Consider the following 17,519-nt stretch of genomic DNA (forward strand, 5'->3'; position numbering starts at 1 on the left):
GTAGGCTTCAATCATCAGATCCTGTCGTACACACAGGATATGAAACGTGGGCCAAAAAGGCACCGAGGGTATTCCCCACAAAGAGAAATGACAGCTAAGCTCGATCCGCCCCTGCGAAATACCCTCGCTGTGTCCCTGCACAGTGCTGCAAGGTGCAGCAGCAGAGGCACTCACAGGAGTAACGGGGACAAAACATAACGGCAGCTCACTGCAGGAACATGCTAGGGCCAGATTCGTCTCTGCTGTCATGGAGTCCATTTGGAAAAGCACTGTTGACAATGAATTACTTGGGATTGTCTGCAATTAGAATCGCACAACCTCGTCTTCAAGTAGCGGGCTGTGTGCATCATGGAGGGCTTCCTTTATTCCATTTTTACAGCCTGTACATAAGTAGAATAATGTCTACAGCTAGGGTTTCTTAGTGTAAGCACAATCAAAGCTGATAGCAATTACAAAAGTATGTATTACACTTGTTTTTAACACTAAGCTTAAGAATACAGCAGCACTTTTTATATACATTTACTAGGATGACTGAGATGGCGGTGGTAGAGCAGGGCTTCTCTCCAGCCAGAATCAGGAACAGCATCCCACCCTCCCACTTCATCAGGCACAGAACAAGTTGTTCCTGGACCAACTGCTCCACTGCTGCCTGTCAGGAGGAAAGCTCCAGGGAATCAGAGATGATGTCCAGGTAGCAACAGCATGAAGGAGAAATGAAGGAGTGGGTTGGCAGATCAACACGGATTTCATATTTACCGTCCAGCCCAGTTACCATAGGCTGTGCCTACAGTTGTGCACTTGATTTAGTTTACAGGCACTGCTTTGGCCTTGGGTAACTTGACCCAACATCTTTTATGTTACCTCAGAGAAGGAATCATAAACTGAGCAAAATCCACCCCATTAACTCCAATGCAGGCTTTGATCAAATCGAGAGCTAACTGGAAAGCAGATTTCATTAAAAACAAACAAAGCAAGATGTGCATTTAATTTTTAATCCATTTTCTAGCAACTGCACCATAGAAAGGCGGAGGCTTACAACAGCAGGGCATTTGTACACAAAATACGATAATCCCAAGGCACGCTAACGGCATCCACAGAGTTGGTAAAAGGGGAGCAAGGATGTTTTAAAAACTATAAAATGAGGAGAATTACTGTTGATTATGGAGCAGCGAAGAAACTCCACAGCTGTGAGTGACAAACACATCAAATGCTACAGGGAGTCCTTCTGGAAAAGGAAAAAAGGGGAACGTTTCATCATGCAGAAAAATATCCCAGGAAAAAAGGATGGAGGTGACACCTGTGTGGCTGCTACCAACCATGGGCTTCATTCTGCCCCCAGCTGCACACACGCAGCCCATCACCAGGTAGGATTTCTCAGTTTCTACAGCAAATGCAGGCGTACACCTAAGGGCAGATTTTAACTTCCTCTCTCAAACGATACACAGCAAATGGAGATGGGCTGCAAACAACTGCACGGCCACTTTGCTCTACAGGAAACACAGCGTATGCATGGCAGTCAGCAGAACCTTTTTACTTCTTCCTGGATGTGCTGTGCAACCAGATGCAGATATATACACTTGCATGCATTGCTTCTACCACATAACCCAGCCTGGGATATCCCATTCCCAACACCTGAGTACCTCCACAGCTCTTCATGGGTGCAAAACCCCCAGGACTGCATCAGTGAAAGCGGAACAGAACTCGCGCTGCCTGCAAGGCCCATCTATTCATCTCCACCCACAAGACTCCCTCGCACCACTGCATGCTTTTTATACTTCATTAAAGCAAATCGCTGATGTTCTTCAGTAGAAAAACATCTCTGGAAAGGATGCAAAGAGCGGCAAGAATTCGGCTCGGGAAGGAGATCTATTTTCATCTTACATTTACAGTTGCTTGTGCATATCTATATATCCATCTGTACCCCTATCTTCATAAAAACCTAACTGCAACAAAATAAATGATAATAATTCTGCGGTTTCTGTTTCCTCTCTTCCCCACCAGAAAGCTGGCAATAAAACAACAAGCTCTCTAAAACAGGCATTACCAACCCAGGCCATGCAAACAAACACTTCACCGTTTTATAATCTCACATGTCGAATGAACATCATCGTTCCCTTCGGTGCCTTAAAATATCAGCTCCATAAAATTACTAAAAGGCAGAGCAGCAATGCTGCCTAACACGCAGCCCACGGGAAGGCTGACAGCACCCCATCATCTTCACTTGTTGGCAGCTTTGAATGCCCATGGCAGCGCTGGTTAGGTGAAGTGCCCACAGAGCACTGTGTGAACACAGTGGGATCCTGGGGATGCAGATGGGTGCAGCTGGCTCCCTGCCCTTCTGCAGGGCAGAGGATGCCAACACTGATCCTAACTCAGCAGCAGAGGGACACCAGATACGGGCATTAAGGTGTACTACTCCTTTACACAGCGTGGTCAGCCCACTGCTGTAGTTGGTTTTAAATAACACTGTGCACTGTGTGATGGATGTTGACAAAACAAAATAACCCTATAATTAAAAAAGACCCAAACCCTGAACCGACGTCGCCAATGAGAGATACAGAAATGAAAACACGAGCCTGGCTGCTACGGGCTCTCCGTGGTCCAGATTTACAACAAACCTATAACTCTGCAGCCTAATAAGATCAAGTTGCTGGCAAAAGGGGGAGGGGAGAGGAAAGTAAGCCTGCGCTTTGCGGAGGGGAGGAAGGAGGCAGGTGAAAATGCTGATATTTACTTAGCGTAAGCGCTGTCCTTGTACAGCGCTCCGTCACGGCGCAGCCCGAAGCTCCGCGCACACAACAGCTGAGGGCACGTGCGCAACGTTCTGCAGCAGCCCGAACAGAGCGCGCAGCGCTGCGAGCCGCGCGGTGCTCCCGGCCTCGGGTTGGGCTCCCGTCGCGAGGCCGTGCGGTGCTGCCTGAGAACCGCGGTTCCTCTCAAAGGATTTCTCACAATGCTTTACCTCGGGATCCCCAGGACTCCTTTGCAAACATGTTTACGTGGGGCCGTAACTTATTTACTTTTACAGACGTTCGCGCATCTGTGCGGCGCGCAACACCGCCCCGTCGGGGAGCGTCTCTTCAGGCGTTGGAGCAAAGCTGACACGCCAGGATCCCCCCCGCCTCAGGGCCGCCCCCCGCCGGGAGCAGAACGCCCCGCCCCGCTGCCCTCGGAGCGCCCACCCGCGCCGCACCTACCGTCGGGATCCGCCGCGAACGGCCGCGTCGGTTTAACGAGGTGTGCAGCAGCCTCTAGCGGCGGAGGGCGGGCGCTGCGGGAACCGCGGCGGGTCGGGGGGCTCCGTCGAGGCGAGCGGCGCTGAGGCAGCCCGGCTCCCCGCAACCGCTTCCCACAGCGCCAGGCGCGCGCGTGGTGCGCGGCTGCACGGCGCCTCGTGCGCGGAGCGCAGCGCGCGACTCGAGCAATGCACGAGGCGGAACCTGAGCGCTTTGCTGCTGCGGCCGTCGGGGAGCAGCCCTGCAGCGAGCATGCCCTGCTTCCGAGGGGATGCGTTCCGTCGTCTTTTCCTCGCTTCCTTCTGTTTGAGGTCTGACGCGGGCCGGGCAGCCCTCAGGCAGCAGGAGCTCTGCTGTGCTGGAGAACCTCCCTCCTCATCCCCTCTTTATATTGCAGACCCCCAGCTGAGCTCTGATGAAGGCCCCCACATAACCCCGTCGTGGCCATCACCTGATGGCACTTTGTGAGGGGTTTCATCCAACAGGGTGGGGTTTGTGTGTGCAAAAGTGGATCCAGGCTGCCGCGTTCCTCTGCTGTAGAAGGGCAGGCGGCTTTCCTGAAACAAAGACACGAGGACACGCAGTGAGCAGAGCCCGCAGATCCTTCCTGTCAGCCCCCGTTGCTGACTGTGAGCAACACGATGAGTGATTTAATTCTGGTTGGACATCAGATGAATGCCCATTAAGGGGAGACCCACAGTGATGCTGTTCCCCCCCCCCCCCCCCCAAAAAAAAAAAAAAAAAACCTCCCCTTTCAGATAAGCAACGTTGGCAGGTCTGATTCACCGTGTTTGACAACGGCCATGTAATTTGCACTCACCTACTGCAGGGAAGATTGGAGAGCTGTTAATTAGAGCTCCCTAGCACATGTTGCAGAAGCACAGCTGCTGGCCTTGGGTTGGACGCACCCTGCAGGTTCCCCAGCCAGGCCAGGTGCCCTCGGCTCCTGCAAGGTTTGTTCCCTTCCTCATGCCTCTTCTGTACCTCAGTTACATTCACTCTGTAACCCCTCCCTCAGTGCCTACAGACCCCCCATAGACTCCCCAACCTCCCCGCTCACAGCCAGGGCAACAGAAACCAAAGCATCCTCAGAGCAGCTGTGTGCACCACCAGCTCAGAGCTCCACCAGGCACTTCCATGTCCCACACTCATCACTTCCCCTCCATGTTATCTTGACTGTATTACACCCAACCTTCGCTGCCACTGCACAAGTTGTATCTCTTGGCTCTCCCCGGCTCATGATTTGCACAAACTCCTCACAAACCCTCCATCAGTTTTCTCCTGTTCCTGGTCCGGCTTCCAATTTCTGAATCTTTGATGGTTCCCCTTAATTACATTCATAACTTCTCCTACTTCTCTACTGCAGTCCCAGATGATGATGCACATCGGCCACTCAGCCACACGAGGAACCTTCTGCCCCACCAATTTTAGTTCCTGGAAAGCCCTCCTCAGACCTCTGGACATGACACTTGCAGGAACCTCTCCATTACTGGTCTTCAAAGAGGTTCTCATTTCCCGCAACAGTTTTTCCTGCTTTCTGCTGACTCAGGTGAAAATCCTGAGAGAGGGCTGACATGGACCGCATGCTTTCAGGGTCTTTCAATGCTCTAATTTCTCCATCACCTCTGCTCAGTTTCCTTCAATATTTCTTCTTTATGCAAAAGGAAATTTATCTTTCATTCTGGCACCTGCCCTGCCATCTGCCTTTGTGAACACGAAGGAAAACTGTCACTGATTTTTTTTTTTTTTAAACAATGTCCATCAATAAATAACCCTCAGCAGCTTTTAGAGTCTTTCCATCGCTGATCTATTATTCCTTTGGCCCATGCAACATTTCTTATTATTTATTATAACCTTTTTCACTGTCTTCCCTCCATTTCCCACCACTGCTTGTCTTGTCAACTCTTTTACTCCTTGGTTCGTTCTGCATTTGCAGCTTCAGGACCCAGTATTATCACATCCTTGTTCACACAGGCAGGGCTGCAGGAGCTCCCAGGAAGGCAACACACCACTTAAGAGGGAGAATTCAAAGGGTGGCAGAACTAAAAAAAAAAAAAAATACAATGGAATTACAAGTATATGGCAATTACAAGTATATGACACATAAGAGGGAGGGCAGCAAAGACCTTGTGCTGATTGTGAATATCGCTGACCGTTTCACACCAAGCCTATGTATCCCGCTTTAATTCATGCATTCCCTCTTTAAACTGACCCTTAGATATTTCCCCTTCTTTCCATTTTATTCTGATTTGAAAATCCGTTGAACTTTCCACTGCTTTTTCCCAACCAGAAAAAAAAAATTCTCAATTCCCTTTCCTGAAACTCAGTTTATTTTTAGTGACAGTGGTCACCAACTGCAGAAAGGAGGGCTGTTGGTTGTTTTATTGCCAGTCTTTTCAATGCTGTTCTCACCCACAGGTCCATGTGGGTCATCTCTGGCTGTTAATAGTTGCATCCACCTTAACTCCTACAAGAGCAAGTGCAAAAAAGCCAGAGCCCTGCGGGTCAAAGCAGAATTGTTCCTTATATACAGGGAGCACATTTAACTGTCGTGCAGTTCCTGCCCGTTTTTGTGTCCCCGTTATTAATTGGTTTCCCTACTCATCCCCAGTGCTATACTCACCCCAGCTGCAGCCTGGGTGCTCCATGGGACAAGGGAACCAATAAAAAGGCATTTGTGAAAATGACTGTTTCAGGGGAGATAAAATATCATTATGTGAAATGGATTTGCTGGCACTCCTCACCAAATTTAGCACCTATTAAATTATAGAAACCATTATTCCTCTACCCAGAAAAGTCTGAAACTTTCTCTAAAAGATGTATTTTATTATTTTAAGTGGGGCTTAAGTGTATTTTTTCCTTGTGATAAATTTCCACAATATGAATTTTCTTAGAGATACAACAGTCTTTTTCGACTGAGTTTATTGCTCAAATAGGACAACAGCACTCCCTTCTTACACTGAAGGAATATTTCCCCTCTGAAACGAGGTGTCTGGAATGTAGGTAGCTGGGTTTTCACATGGCAAGCCTTTAAGCAGCAAATATTGTCGCTGCTTAACCATACGAAATGATACAGATTCTTTTATTAACAGGGCAAGTGCTGAAGAACATCAAGTGCTTTTATGAAACAAAAAGAAAAAAAATCATAGAATCATAGAAAGGACCACAATGATCATCTAGTTTCAATCCCCCCTGCTGTGTGCAGGTCACCAACCAGCAGCCCAGGCTGCCCAGAGCCACATCCAGCCTGGCCCTGAATGCCTCCAGGGATGGGGCATCCACAGCCTCCTTGGGCAACCTGTTCCAGTGCATAAAAACAGTGCTGTGCTTCCCAAGCACAACATAAGTAAACTCTGTCCCTGTGCTCTACCATGACGTTTGCTAAGCTCTGACTTCTCACCAGCCTTGTATGCTGTACCAGCATGGACGGTCCATGCAGGATGGGCTGAACGGAGTTGCAGGAAAGGGCCTTTTTTCCTCGGGTGTGCTTTGGGAGGACGGGAGGCTGAAGGAACAGAAGTGTTGTCTGAGTCTCTAATCAAACTTCTCCCGGCCGGCTGTGAGAGGCCAAACTAATTAAACAGAACATCAACCCACTGAGGGAGTCAGGCATGGGGAAAACATTGCCTGGAGAAAACAGAGTGGGTTGGAAAAGCAGGTGCCTCACAAAGGATGGAAGTGTGACCTTGCAGGACAGAACTGAAATGTGCTCATGGGAATACTTTGTGTAGGTGCCTACAGAGGTTTGGAGCAGATGTTGCCATATTCTTACATGCAGGAGGCAAATGAGGAGCAGAAAGATGAGAAAGACCGGTCCCATTTGATCACCGAGCATAGCACGAGTGGAAGAGAGTGGATGCACCTCTGCAAACAGTTTTTTTCCTCTTCCTTTTTAACGTGAAGAAACTTGGAAACACCTGCAGCGGGAAACAAAAGGTTAATTAAAAAGAACCCCAGTCTTTGCACTAAACTGATTGCTGGGACTCCTGCCAGCCTGGGAAGGTTAAAGAGCTCAAGCATGCGTGGGCTGTGGGGGGAATGGCTAAAATTTACAGCCAGCTCCCTGGAAAGTCACAGTTCAGCTGTTCTCCCGGAGCAGGTGCTCATGGGAGCGGGCCTGTCCCTTTCAAAGCGTGAAGATTGATGAAGCCTTCGCTCTCACCAACTGTAAATATACAACCAGCCTTGTCAGAGCAGGTTTGTAACATCACTTGCTGACAGCAAGAAATTTTTTTTAACCTCCTAAACACGCACACACACACGCTTACCCCACATAGACTCACACACACACAAGTGCTAAAAAAATAAAAATAGGCTTTTCCCAGGAAACACAGAAAGGCAATAAATAAAATGATGGGAAAGGCATTTATGTTTTCCCTGCCCGGAGAGGCAATAGACAGAGGACATGCACGGGGTGATTTCATCCTGTCCTGGAAAACAAGCAACATCTTCCTTGGGCTGTGCAGTTTATGGCCAAGTCCTGCACGGGGCTCAGGCACTGCACAAGAGCCAACACCGCAGCCTGGTGGGCTTAAATCACTGCAGCACTGTGCTGCCAGCCGCCCTCCGTGGAGATGGAGAACAAGCAATTGTAAGAGAAGATACTGCTAAAATAACCATTTTACACTGCCCTGGTGTCTACTTCCTGAGGACTTCATAACGTGTTACAGATAGAAATTACTTATTCTTTGCAGCCCCACAGGAGGATCTTTAGAAAGTTGGACACAGACGTGTTTAGATTGGGATTTTCAAAGTTTTTTGGAGCATCCCTCTGAGCCTGGGGAACCACACAGACTGTGAATGGGCTTCAGTGACTGAACTCCTTGGATAATTGGAAGCAGAATTAGTATTCGTGTATGAGTTTATTGTCCTGCCCCAGAATTCATTTTTAGCATTGCAGTCGCCTGAACTAAAATAATTCCACAGCGCCCTTTTCTCTTTTCTTTCCCAAGGAAATTCCTTCTGTGTTATCATTTTCTCTACAGCAAAATTTCAGGCTAATAGAAAACGTTGAGCAGGTTTCTTTTGTTTGGCATTGCCTTAGCAGAGTGGAGGGATTACACTGGTTGCTTTAGGAAACATCAGCCCAGTCTGTCTGCCAGCAAATTCTACCTCGGAAATTCATCAGCTTTTTGTTTGGTGAGGCTTTTTGCCCGTTTGGTGGGGCACTGGCTTTTGGATTTGCTCCACTGCTTCTGTTCTGTTACTTCCTTCTGCTTTTATTAATAGAACAGCACACGACTCCCTGCTCCTCAGACTCCATGATCTATCCCACTATGCTTTCAGGCAAAAACAGGCCTCCAATGCTTTGCTCACACTTTCAAAAAGCCTTGTTATCTCTTTCTATGAGACAAAGAAGTTTCTACATCTCCAACGTGAAGCTCCAACAGGCCTTGCTTGCACGTAGACCTGCCCACCATACATTTCATTTGCATTTCTTTCGAGGTGCTTCAAGAATGAACACACCTTCAAAAACACCACGCAACTCGCTGTTTGCAAACTGCCACATTCTTCCTTTGCTCGTGTTACATCTGTCTTTCAGATTCTCCGCCTGACGTGGCTGTTAGAATTGCTAACGCTCTGTGATGAGGACTGCTGCTGTCATTTCGGCTGTGTTTACCCAGTGCCCCTCACCTCCCCTCCCCACCACGGCCCCTCACACTACAGCATATGCTAATAAATAACAGGAGAACAAGATACTTCCCTCTTTGTGGCAGCAGAATTGTAACAATCCTGATGAATACGCCAAGGACTGGGAATGTTTCCAGAAGCTGTAAGGGAAGAAGCAGTAATTTATTGCAGGTGCTAAAAATACATCATATACCTGTGAATACAGGTGACCATCACTTGCTCAGGCAACCAGTGCTGTCCTTGGAGAGGGAAGAACACGAAGGTCTCTTTCCACCATAGAGCAGCAAACAGCAAAGTCCTCCCCAAGCTCTGGGGGGCAGGAACTGACACATGCTTGCATTTTACTCCACAACAGAGATGAAAAGCAAAGGTGGCCTGAAATACAATTAAACGTTCTAATAATTAACTAATATCCTATTTGGGTTTCTGGATGGATCCAAAATGTTCTAAGTAATTTTTTCTGTCAGGTTCATTATTACCCTTACACTTCATACGGCATTGCCACATTCCTCCTGTTTAATTTTGCTCATCCCTTCAGCAAAGTCCCCGCTCTGATACATCCCTGGTTATGTGCCTGATCCTGCCCCATCTCTGTCTCCCCTGCACCCACTGGCACTCTCTGCCACTCCACAGCCACTGAAGCAGAAGGGCTGGGGCTCTGCCCTCCAGGGCAGCCAGGTGCTGGGGGGGCACAGACCCCTTTGCACATGTGTATAAATGGAATCAGCTGTCCTGCTGTCAGAGCTCCCCAAGTTTCCAGGGCTCCTGATCAAGCCGCATTCCCTGAGTTATTCACGGATGCTTTCTCAGGAGCCTAAATGGATCAAGGTTTTTTTATGGCTAATAGGGCAGCTCCAGTTTCCGTCAGCTGAGGACGAGGCCAAACGACTTGCTTTCATTAGCTCATTTATTTTTGCCAAGAGGACAGGCAAGGCATCCCATCCCATCCCCCATGAAACTCCCAGTTCAGCCTCTGCATGGCAAAGAGGAGGAACCCAAAGCAGCAAGCATGCCCACTTATCTCCAGTTCTCCCAGCCCTCCCACCCCACCCAGGGAAACATGCAGCATTACAAACTCTGGCAGCTGGGAGCATCTGATTATTTGTATGGAAATTTGCTCCAAGTTGAGAAGTGGATCAATGACTATTTCTCAAGCTGGCTCCATTTTGAGAACCAAAATTGACTTCTGGAGAAGCTGCTTGATTTCCCAGCTCTCTCCCACCAGAAAACTGATTATTGCATAGGGCAGGGGTGATATAATTCAACTCCAAATAGGTTTGGGGCCTATTAGACCCAAATATAAAACTCACCGAGGCTCCAAGGAAAAAACAATTGCTCCGTGCTTTACTCTTCCTTGCCAGGCCCTTACTCCTATCTCTGTTTGGTGTAAATCCATTTGCTTATATTCAGCACTCCACACAGATGGAAATGGCAGCTCAGGACATAACACAGGAGAGGCTCATTTCGAGCAATTTAGTTCTCCTCCTTTCCCAGCTCCCCAGTTTGCCCTATTTCCATTACCCAGCCGCGCCACCTCTGCTGTCTATATAGCATCACTGTCTGCCCACATCTCTCCTTGTTCTTTTTTTTTACCCTTGAAAATACTTTTCTTCTACCTTCAGGCCTTTCCCTTCTGTGTCCCACGCCTCTGGGTACACCCACCGCACACCCCCAGTGTCAGCAGCCTCCCTTCCCCTGCCCAGGAACTGTGGGTGCTCTTTTGTCACTGAGTTTAAATCTGAAGAAATTCGGTTCACCTTTCACTATGCAGCCTCACCCCTCATATCATTCGGAGTGAGCTTTAATTGAACATTCTGATTATAAGAGGCCGCGTGGTGTTGAAGCCTTCTTTTCACAGCTGAGAGATGTGCCAAACACACAGAGAGCTCGCCCTGCTCAGCCTGGGACAAGCAGCACCTTTCCAATCTGTCCTCAAAGGGGAAATGATGACTTTCCCTTCTTCCTCCCTTCCCTCTCAGCCTGGCCTCTCCCAGGATCAGGATGAGCCTGCAGAACACGTTGTGCTGCAGGAGCTGTTTGCTCTCGCCACCACTCTATGGAAGATTTATCTTGACCTGTGCCTCTCTCTGCTCCATCCCAGCCCAGGGCAGAGTCCCCCTTCCCGGAGCCAGGTGTAACAGCAATACCCTCCTTCCAGTTTGTCACTTAAAGCACTCAGGGGCAGCAGAGGTAACACAGATCCATGCTGCTGATGCACGGTCCTGGCTGCAGGTTAGCACAGTGCAGTGCTTTCTGCTAGGCCTCCATAAAGAGGCTTTTAATTTAGCTCTAATAGGGAGGTGATTGTATGTTAAATAAATACTAATTGATTATTTAATATATATGCGTTGAGGGTTAACTGCTATGTAATGAGCTCCTCTCCATTAGTGGGGCTGCTAAACGTCAATTAATATGGGTTTTATAATCAATTGATATTTCACATGCCCTAACTTGCCTGTTTAGACTTAATGGGTCAGCATTTCTGAAGTGGCCAATGCCAATAGATTCTTTATAAAATGAAAACACTTTTGTTGGCAGATTTAGCACAGAGTGGAAAGTCATAGAACTACGAAAAGCTCAGCCAACCAGCTCTGCAGAGCTGGGCACGGTGGGGCCAGTCTGCCTGATACCAAGAGCTGCACATGGCAGAAAGCTCTGCAGAGGGGAGCGGGACGCAGCCACCCTTCAGGTCCCACATAAGCTGCTCTTACTGCCCATCTGCACCTGGATGTGTGCTGGAGATGTGAGAGGCAGCACCCCATTTGGAATGGACTGTCAGATGGCTTGTAGGGACAAGATCTTCAAGAATGACCAGGGGATTTGAACACATGGCTTCCATTTATTTTCATCAGCATCATGTCTGCATCTCCCAGCTGCCTTTTTGAATGTCTAGTGGCTTAGATTTTACTCTCTTTGCCTCTTCTCCCCAAACACATACAAATAAATTACATGCAAGCTGTTTCTGGTATAGGCCAGGGAGAAAACAAGGAAGTTTCTAATGAAAGGAATGATCATAATTCATTTATGACCATTATCGAACACTATTTCTTCTCTAATTTCCTTATTGGCAGTTTTCCTGATGCGGCAGGGTTTCACTCAGCTTGCCAAAAACTCAGGCTGGAGGAGAAAGCACACAGAACGACCTGTGAGCATCACTTTGGGTTTGCCCCCATCTCCGTAAACTCATTCTGGTATGCAACAGCACTCATTAAAGGGAACCTGATTGCTCTTGCTGTTGTGCAAAGCAGCTCATCTCACCTAACCTGGAAAAAGGCCAGTTCCCACAAACTGCCTCACAGCCCAAAGCCTGGGTGAGACAAGGTGTTCATCTCCCACACACGGTAGGTTTTATAAAACCCACGGATGTTTTAAGTGATAAAAGACAGTGACCAAGCAGGGAAATGCAGGGCAGCACCTTCTCTTACTGCATCTGTACAGCGCTAAGACAATGGGGCTTAAAGCATCATTGCAGCCTTCAGGCAGTGTTATGATGCAGATAATAAAGATGAAGAAAGAACAAAGAGGAATGTGTGGCCAGCCCATGGTTTGAAGTCTCCAGGCTGATTTATGTCATCTGAGGATCTGGCCCAGTTAAATCTAATTTTAACATCCTTGACAAATTCGCTTTAACGGCAAACTGTCAAAAGGGAACCTTTTCTCCTCCCCTCATCCTTCCATCTCCATGAGCTGTTCCCTGTGACAACACTGTTCTCGAGCTGTAATTGGCAGTATCATTCCATTATCACTTATTCTTTAGGCCTGAGGATTTCATTCCTTGCAATTTTCCTGTTGTACAAATTCACGTCTATTATTTCACCACACGTGCATGCATCCATTCCCTGCGTGTGTGTGCTGCGTGCCTGTGTGTGTCAGGGCAGGAAAACAGTGCTTCAATCTGAAAGGGCCATTGTCTTATAGGCCATCTGAAGGAAGCAAAAGAGCTAATTACTGGTGACAGGTAGTTATGATTCTATGACTTGCAGTAGGAGGTGTCTGGCACCCTCAGCAAACAGTCTAAATTCTCCTTATAAGCATTTTAAATGGACGATTATCCTAATGAACTTAATAGCATCGCTATCCAAGGACAGCATCAACTCATTGCCATCCTGTATTTTCCAGAAATAGCTTCTCTTTAAACAGTGTGCCCCTGCTTTGAACAGTAATGGTTTTTAAAAGTGTCTTAGCACACAAAAGCAAAATCTTTTTTGAAACAGGGTGGAATTGGTTGGTGATTATCACTGAAAAGCTGGCAGCCACCAGCTAACCTTCTAACAATGAAATATGGGAATTTACCTTCATGCTTCAATGCTTGCTATTCAGCTGTCTACCAGGGTCTAAATCAATGATTCTACACCCTCCACTCAAGGTTTCTCTTTCAAATGCTGCAGATATGACCTTAAGTTCATCATCTAAACAATGCAGTTCACGTTTAATTTCATTAATCTAAGATCTTCCATAAAATTGCAATATGGCACCATACCTTTCAAGTACCTTCATTAAAATCCATGTTATTTCTAAATCCTATGCATATCTATGAGGTCATACGGTGTTTTATTAGAATGGATTTTTGAAAGGCTCAGCTCTTTTATCACCAATTGTCATAAGGTAGTTTACAATAAATTAAAAAAGAAACAAAAGAACCCCCCAACACGATCTCATTCCTACCACTTAGGTGGTAAACAGATCTCCCATTTCTGAAAGTTACCCCCTTTCCTAATTTTTACCCTCTTTCTGAGGATTTAACAATTGCAGGAAAGAGAAGGAAATTTCGAAACCCTCCTGACTCATGAATTTCTGCTACTTGCTGTGCCCAGTGCAGCTCCCTTGCTGAAATGTGTCCATTCAGATCCAAGGGCCATTATTTTCAAGCTTTGTCCCTATGTGTCTACGTGGCACCATGTTTTCAAATCACACACTGGATTTTTTACTGTTCTTGGAGTAATATATTGGCAAAAGCTCATTCTTCTGCCGCATTCCTTCCCCGACCTCTTGTCTATTTCACAGATTATTTGGTATTGTAATCGTACGTTGCAGGGCTATTCAGGAGCAGGGACCTCCATGATAACAGATGCCAAGAACACAAAGGACAGATCGTGCACCATGAACCCACAGCCCTCAGCGCTCCCCATCCACACAGCTACAAGATATTTCAGGGAAAGAGCGTTTCTTCTTGATGTTGTGCTTGCAGGGAGCATCAGCATCCCCACAGACACCAGAGGAAGGCACCACCTCTCTGTGTTCCACCTGCACACCTCACACAAACATCCAAACACCGAAATTTTTCCACAAAAGTAAAGAGGACAACATCTGTACCCAAAGAAAACCAATATTCCATGCTACTTCCAGGCTCTGAAGCCAAATATTGAGCAGCCTGAAGCAGCTCCGTGTTCCTGCCCTCAGCTCTGGCACTGTTTAGGTTCCAGCAGCAGACAGCAATGCACCGCTGCAGATATGTCATTTGTGACCAACCTGCTGATGACTTCAGCTTCACCTTCCTTGGTCTGTCTATGGAAGGCCGGCCAGGCAGCAGCCCCACGCCTGCGGTGTAGCATCACTCTGAAGAAGCAATTACAGCGAGCGGAGCAAGGAACTAAAGACAGCTCACCTAAATGAACTGAGGGAAAAGTACATGAGAAAACAAGAAAATGTCTTCATCACTTTTCAGGCTTCAAATTGGAAAAACAGGAATCAATACAGCAGAACTTCATTTAATGGTGTGAAAAACAATCCGGCCCGCGACAGGCAGGAATCACTTATTGCCAAACAAACAGGCCAATTAGGCCAGGCAGGGCTGTGGGGTTCTTCAGGGTGTGGGGCTCTGGGGCACAGCCAGCACCATCCTTGGGCAGCTCAGGTTCTTCATGCATACAGAACGGCAGCACCAGCACTGCCACGCAGGGATTTCATTGCCTTTGCTGTCATTGCCACCACCAGCATGTTAAACAGATTAATGGAAGCAATGGAGAGGGAGCATAAAACACCCCGCCTTCGCCCTGGGCCGAGTGCCACCAGAACAGAACGAGGCTGCAGCTGACATTTGCAGAAGTAACACTGCGTTATTAAAACAAATTTGGCACGAAGGGAAAACATGTTTGCTTTGCACATAATAACAGCTACGAGAGCATATTCAAAATCAAATATTTGCAAGGCAGAGCACAAGGGTTTTCTCCTCCCCTTCTCCTCCTCCTGGCCACCCAGAGCCGCTCCGTGTGCCACTGCATCTCATGGCCAGAGTTTTAGAAGTAAATGCAGAGCAGACACCAGGCCTGAGCTGCAAATCTAGCTTTGAATCGATATTTGTCTGAAAAAAATAAAAATAAAAAAAATCAAGCCAAACCATGTGGCACAGCCTCTGGATGCGTTCACACAAAACTGCTACGCACTGCAATTTTTCTCTTGCTTTTTTTTTTTTTTTCCCTTCTCCCGAAACATTGGTTGTATTTTCTCCCTTTATTTATTGGAGTGCTGAATGGATTATTTCAGCAGTAAATCAGGCCCTTTCATTACATTTTTTAAGGTGTTGTCGCTGTTATGAAGTACAGCGTGTCATCAAAATTAAGCTCGGATTGCATTTACCACCTATTTTATAGAGAGACAGAATTACTCGATGGATTTTTTCCAGCTCTCTAAGCACTGGGTGTCTTTCTTTCACAGAACAACCTGCTCCCCAGCTCCACAGGAATGTTCTCCTACAAGCTATGAACATTTCACCCAGCCTGTCTCAGATATCTTTGTGTTATGTTTTAGAATAGAGTGATGCTATTTCTTTCAGCCCAAACTAGCTGCTCATGCAACCAGAAGGAATTGTTAACAGGTGAGGCGACGCTAGAGCATCACCCTGTGCTTGGCTCCTCCTTGCATACAGAGTACACATCAGGAGTGGCCCTGTTGAAGTCAGTGCAGTTACCTTATAGCAAAATTGCCTACACAGAACTGCAGTGAGGCAGCCCTCAGCTTTGCTGCCTCCATGGCAGAGGGCACTGAGCAAGGAGCTGATTCCAGGGTTGGTTCTAGATGACATCTGCTGAGCATGAGGAATTTTTCCTTGCCCACTGCTAGCTTCCCCATGCAGCCCATTTCATTGCTCTTCCGTACCCTGCAAGGCACAAATAGCATTACTTGGGCTACATTTCCAAGGAAGTCGCTATCTAAGAGGCTTGTGTATGTGCATTCTCTTCTCTTTGGGCATAAGCCCAAAGTAATTGTGTATGAAGCTCTGCAAGCAATATGTGCAAGAACAGAACCCTGCATGCAGTAAGTGGGACAGGAGAGCCCTGCTGAGCCCCCACCCCAACCCCAACTTCTCCTCCACTAAGCATTCCACCTGCAAAGAGCATTAAAACACTGCTCTGTTAAAAGCATTGAAACTGAAGCATATGCCTGAAGTTGAGTGTTACAAAAATACTGCCATTTCCCTTAGACAGCAGGCACAGAGGAGAGCTGCATGCTGTAGGCACTATCCTGAGTGGCAGAGCTGGGCCCGGCAGGCCGGTGGCCACAGCTTTCAGGCACAGCTCAAATCCACGCCACCCTGCTGCTGGTTTTAAGCAGTAAGTGGCACTTCAGGAAAGTTTCTCCTAAATTTCCATAGCTTTGCTGTGCACAGTGCTTTTCTGCACTCCTATTCTGCACCATCCCTTTAAATTTGCAGTAACATGTTTTGCCAGCACTTATAGAAACCAGAACGTCCCTGAAGAGATGAGCAAGCAATGCCTCACCTGCACACGGCTCAGCCTCCGCTCAGGCCGCTCCTCCTCCCATCCCACCCGCACCGGCTGGGAGCAATCCAGGGAAATTAGTGGCATTACCCTCTGCGAGCCCGCCAGCACTTACGCTCCAATCTTCAGAAAAGTGACTGCAAATCTGCAGCCACGTCTGCCTATTGCTACAGAAGTCATTTTCGAAAACTAGCAGCTGCACATTACGTGCGACACTGAACGCCGCGTGCGTCCGTGACCGCTGCCGCATCCTGAGACAGCGCTGCACAGCCCTTCATTCGTCTTCCCTGACATCAACCCGGGACTCAGATGTGATGTTTCACTGAGACCTTCCTCCCACAGCACCTGCAGGTGCCCCGCTGGGGATGGCTGTGGGCCCAGGGGCACACAGCAGGATGCAGCCAGGACACTGCCCAAACTTTGGTCGCCCACTGCAGACGCAGAGCTGCTCAAGGAGTTAAATGTATTAAGCAATTTACAATTAATATAGAACTCATTCCAGAGATATCTACTAGAGAGTACAACAGGGCAATTAACCCACTAATACACTAGGCTATTACATCGCTATGTCTCTTATTTTAGCCTGAGGTGATTTGAAACGCATTGGATTAAAGGATATTACAGGAGATAGCATGAAAAATAGCTTAATGTAATGAGCCATCCCGTGATGTCTGCTATTAAAGATGATTTGCAGTTGAAAACTACAACATACAGTAGTTCAGCCATTTAGAAACACGAGTGTTTAACTCTTTTCTAGCCCCCGTCCCTTGGAGGGATCCATGCGAGAGCCCCTCCTCTCTCCCACCTCCTCAGCCTTTATCTGAGGATTATCAGATGCATTTTATTAAAGCACAACGGTGCCATTGGGAGACCAGTGCCTGAGGTTGATAGAAAACCAGCAATCTGCTAATAACTTTTAGAACTGGATGCTTGA

The 17,519-nt window shown here is 47.5% G+C and overlaps 1 protein-coding gene and 1 long non-coding RNA gene across 7 annotated transcripts in view; both read right to left on the reverse strand.

Moving 5' to 3' along the window:
- Positions 1-3,457: 3,457 nt before the first annotated feature.
- LOC122166384 lies at positions 3,458-8,884 on the reverse strand. Its single transcript, XR_006170793.1, has 3 exons — positions 7,009-8,884; positions 5,091-5,278; positions 3,458-3,793 (listed from the first exon to the last, which is right to left on the reverse strand). It is a non-coding gene; the product is annotated as an uncharacterized LOC122166384 (long non-coding RNA).
- Positions 8,885-8,895: 11 nt separating this feature from the next.
- MRM1 (mitochondrial rRNA methyltransferase 1) overlaps positions 8,896-17,519 on the reverse strand; it is a 33,104-nt gene continuing 24,480 nt past the window's right edge. For 3 of the 6 annotated variants that reach the window (XR_006170790.1, XR_006170787.1, XR_006170792.1), the window contains 2 exons: positions 14,337-14,481; positions 8,896-9,007 (listed from right to left, as the gene is read on the reverse strand). The gene's annotated coding sequence lies outside the window, so the exon portion shown is untranslated. Of the gene's footprint in view, positions 9,008-14,336; positions 14,482-15,774; positions 15,964-17,519 lie in introns of all 6 variants that reach the window. The other 3 variants (XR_006170791.1, XR_006170789.1, XR_006170788.1) reach the window with 2 other exon arrangements.

Source organism: Centrocercus urophasianus, unplaced genomic scaffold, assembly GCF_019232065.1.
Source record: "Centrocercus urophasianus isolate 14NV4802_14NV808 unplaced genomic scaffold, USGS_Curo_1.0 seq_33, whole genome shotgun sequence".
NCBI classification, from domain to species: domain Eukaryota; kingdom Metazoa; phylum Chordata; class Aves; order Galliformes; family Phasianidae; genus Centrocercus; species Centrocercus urophasianus.